This window comes from Lissotriton helveticus, chromosome 7, assembly GCF_964261635.1.
Source record: "Lissotriton helveticus chromosome 7, aLisHel1.1, whole genome shotgun sequence".
Taxonomy (NCBI): domain Eukaryota; kingdom Metazoa; phylum Chordata; class Amphibia; order Caudata; family Salamandridae; genus Lissotriton; species Lissotriton helveticus.
In genome coordinates, this window is record NC_136068.1 from 1,872,456,495 (window position 1) to 1,872,461,353 (window position 4,859).

Consider the following 4,859-nt stretch of genomic DNA (forward strand, 5'->3'; position numbering starts at 1 on the left):
AAATTTGTATCTGCAGAGCTTATGTTTATTGCTTCTCAATTCTGTATGCTTGTGAAAACTTTAATTATCCTTACTTTATGTTGGTTTGGGGATTAATTGTGCACAATAGTTTAATCCTCACATTTCACATGTTTTCCCACTATTGTGCAGTACACTACAGTGTTTTGTTTTCTCTTGTGCACAATCTTTAGTTTCACAATTATACCCTACTTAGGGTGCCGTGAGGATTTTGTTCTATGGATGGAGTACTTCTTACCTATTGCTCGGATTTACTCCATTCTTTTACTTGTCTCACATGTGCACAACGTTACTACCTCTACTGAGGTGTGTTTTTTGTTTTTTTCAGTCTATTGGCATGACACATATTGTCTTCCTTAAATTCACAAGGTTTTGTGTGGACTAGCGTCCCACTAACATTGACACAACTTTGTCACCTCTCCACAAGGTGTGTTGTGGGGTCTTCCCCTATTTCACGTGTCTCATGTTGCGAGGTTTTTCCCGCATTTATTATGCACATAGTCTCTTGACCTCCCCGCAAGGTGTGTTTTTCCTCTCCGTGAGGTGTATTTGGGGTCTTCCCAAATTTCATGTGAATTTCCGTTGACCTCTACTAGAGGTGCGTTGCGTGGACGTGTGTCCCGCGCCTTCTAAGTACTTTATCTTGATCTCTCCGGAGGGATAGATTCATGGCATACGTTGAGTTATCTACTAAACTCTTGTTTCTTTTTCAGGTACTTAGATTCCCATGCAGTGCACTAGTTCCCCATCTCCACATGGGGTGTGTTTCCTGGGTGTCGTCCCTTCTCTACAGTGCACAATATTTACCCATATATACATAATATTACCCTAGTGAGTGTATGGTTTTATTTACCATAGTACATGGGCTGTTTTACTCTGGGCGTTCTTCTTTATGATATTGGTTTAGTTTTCTACACTGTAGCCCAGTTGTATTTTCAACTTGTTATGTATTCTTTAATTTTGATGGGGAAGTTTGAGTATTTTCACTCCTCTTCTTCTCTGTCGTCTTGTTTTCTCCTGATTTGAGTTGTCCTTTTGCTTACTTACCTGGCCAGTGGGTGTGCGGAGGGCTGCCATTGATGGTTTCTCTTTCTATTATTTGCCTTGGAAAGAATGATGTGTGTTATTCTGTTATTCTATTTCTTTTCCTTACTTCTTTTCGCTCTTCTTGCATTCTTGTTCTAGTCACACCGTCACTTGTGTTCTACTTTTCCTCTCTGGTCTTTCATCTTTCCTTGTTCCTCTAGCCTGCGTCCACTTCTTCTTCTTTTAACTTTGTATTGTTCCTAATATGGGCGCTCCTTTTTGTTTTCTTTTTGGAACGAAGGATGATATGTAGTATCCTGTGTTGCTATTATTTATGCTGTGAAAGTGGAACCCTGCCTGTGTGATGTTAGATGGAATGTTGTAAGTGGGAAATCACAGTAGGAGAAGGGCTGAGCGCCTAGCTGGGTGCTCCTGGTGGGGCTAATATCTACTGTACTACTATGCTGTAACCAACCTGAATAAATCCTCATGAAATACTACTACCAGCGTGGACTTTGTTACTACAGGTGGGGTTCATTGGCTGAGAGTTCAGAAGAAGCTGGTCTTGTGAAGAGGTCCAAGAAACTAGTTTTACTGTGCCCAATGTTACCATTTGATACCAAAAGATTGCTGGTTGGGATGGGCAAAGGTGAAGACCCTCTGATGAACTTTTGTGTGCTGTGTTTGTTGATAGGGGAAGTAAGGTTGCTAGTGAGATCCGAGGGTGGCTACGGGGAGGATGGTGAATTTGAAGGGGGAAGAAGGCTGGTGTGTTCAGGGGTCTGTGTCAGGGGTTGGGGGGATGAAGGCATAAGGGACAGATCATCCTGAAGTGTGAGAGGTTTGAAAAATGACAGAAAAATGTATCGAAAAAGGAAAGGTGAGGGTCGGTCACTTGTAAAAGGATGCTTCCTGTCTTGAAGATGGATATATCAATTTCACCTCTAAAAGATGGAGAGGAGGACGATGCGAGTTTTGCTCCATAGGGTATCTTGATAGTCTTGGTCACTTGGAGAAGGAGAAGGAAGATATTTTGCCAGGTGTTAAGAAAAGAAGAAAAAGTTAGTTTTCGTGAAGCCATTAGAGAAATTGTGGTAGGCATCAGCAATAGAGTTTCCGGGTGTTGTTTCAGTAGTTTGTGTTTGAGATCCTTTTCCTCATTCATTAAGATATTATTAGGATAATCAATCAACCATGAGTTAGGACCATATCTGACCAGTGCTGTGTCAAGAGGTTTGTCGGGGAGCATTGTAATCAACATATTTGTGACTGGTTTACATTTCCACTATACGACATAGGGGAAGGCATCATTGGTTATAAACTGGTGGAGTGAAAGGCATACGAGGAGTGGAGAGCAATTTGAAAGGGTCCTTTAGGACATAGCAGACGACTGTACGGGCTAATAGAAGGAGCGGATATAAAACTAGTGACCCAGGCGGTCAGTATGAGGCGTAAGTTGGGGATTTTAAGGAGGTTACCAGTATGAACGTCAACTAACCGCGAGACAAGTAGGCCAGAGATAGGCCTTTAGTCAGAAACTGGGATAGTTAATCAGTAGGGGTGGTGCACAGAGAATAATTTGTAGAGCATTCAAAACCAAGTATGCTCATCTAAGAACCGAAACTCAGTTCATCCGATAAAGAGGAAAAATTGAGGTCAGACAGTGTAATTGCATTACAAGGAGCAAGTAAAATACTGTAGTGCTCAACATTACAACCATAAACAAACAGGCAGCTCCAAGCTTCTGCACACAAAACCAGCATAAATAATTAGGTAGCATTCAGATACATATTGTGGCCACAAGATGGAGCTCTAGGTTGAATACATGGGTCAGAGTCTGGTGAGTGGTGGTAGAAAGGATGGGAAGATTGCTGCCATGAGGAGCGGATATTGTGATAAGTGGTCAGCAGAAAATAGCTGAGCAGGCTGCACCAGATGCAGAGTGCATAGAACATCTTAACACCCTGCAGGGATGGGAGGGATGTACCATGGACTTGGTGGTACCAAGAAGGCCCTTGGGCCCCCTCTCAGCTGAACACTATTGTCGTAAGGCTTGTTGCTCCCCAAACAGACAAGTGGCTCCTCAGTCCAATCAGCCCAGGAACAGTCAGCCCACATCCAGTAATCCTCCCTACAGCATGGTGGTGCACCAGTCTCAAACCCAAACAGAAGGCCAGCTGTTTTTCACCTTGTAGGCAGCAGCACTGGGGGTCCCACCCGATGCCCTATCGAGCTGTAAGCCGTCAGCAGCCACAAGAGCACGAAAGTTCACCCATGCCGCTAAGTAACCAAAACCAGGAAACAAAAACAGCCGCCGGGCCGTAGGCCTGTCGACTGTGCGCCAACATATAAATTCCACAGAAAGCCCCCCGATGCCCGCCAGCAGTGGCAGTGCAGCCGCACATACAGGATTAAGCCCAATTTAGGCACGGCGACCCTTTGCTCATCACCCATTACCAGAGGCCGTCTGCCTCTCTCCCTGCAAACAGCTCAGGGTCGCGGACAGGGGCATTGGAAGAGGCATGATGTCCACTCCCGCTTCAAGCTGGAAATAGTTCAGGTCTGGATCCGCTCACTTCAATCAGATCGCAGCAAGCAACAAGCAGCCCGCAACCCAGGACCATAAATAGGCACTCAACAAATGTCCCCCCTTTCCATCCAGTTCAGCGGCTGTGATTGTCGCTCATCCAGGATCAGATGCGTGGCATCTAGGGGGCTCAGACGAGACGGCAGCACCTCGAGTATTGCATTGCATTGTATGAAGGCTTCCCCCAGAAAGTCCTTAGGAAACTACAGAATGTTCAAAATGCCACAGCCAGACTGGTTCAACATCCCCTGCTGCAGCCACATCTCCGAACATCTGCAAGAACTTCAATAGCTCCCAGTCAACAAAAGAGTCACCTTCAAGCTCCTCTCACATGCCTATAAAGCCATCCATGACGCCGGACCAGCATACCTGAACTGCCGCCTCTCACTCCACTTACCCTCCAGAAACCTCCGCTCTGCCAAACTGGCCCTTGTTTCCGTCCTTTGGATCTGCAAGACCAGGACCAGAAGAAGTTTGTTCTCCTACCTCGCTGACATGACCTGAAACACCTTGCCCCTCCACCTCAGGCTATCCCTGTCTCCGATCCAATTCAGGAAGGATCTGAAGTCCTGGCTCGTCGACTGAACCTCAGCACCCAGTCGGATCTGCAGCCCCCTCTCTAATGCCTTGAGACCCTCACAGGTAAGTATTTGTGCTTAGCAAATACTGTTTGATTGAGGGAATAGTCCTAGTCATTCAACATGTTTTTGCTCATTTATGGTAAGAACAAAATGATCCCTCCTAAACAGTCACCCTCATCCAATGTGAACTACAAAAATATGTCACACTGTCCACGATTGACCATTATATATGATCAACATATTTTTTCTACCTTTGACTCATTCACAGTAGCTTTCTTTATCTGAATTTTCCGCTATGAATTATGTGATTATTGCTTTATCACATCTACCAGACTATATGATGGATAAACTATAATGGTTTCTGTCTGTGATCAAACTTTAGTGGCAAATTAGCATCTGTCCGGACAGCAGATCTCTCCTCTGCACCACAGTTCTAGAGGGCATCATATTCAAGACCTGTTGCCAGCCCATGAAGCCATACATTAGCATGTTCCCACTTTCAATTATAGAGAAATTGACTTATTCTTGTTAGAAATTGAGGTTTCTGATTGGCAGAGAAAACACCCTGTCCAAGCAGCAGCCACAAACCTAGTCATGGTAAGTCAGATACACAATCTAAATTAACCTGTGCTCACCCCCTGGTAGCT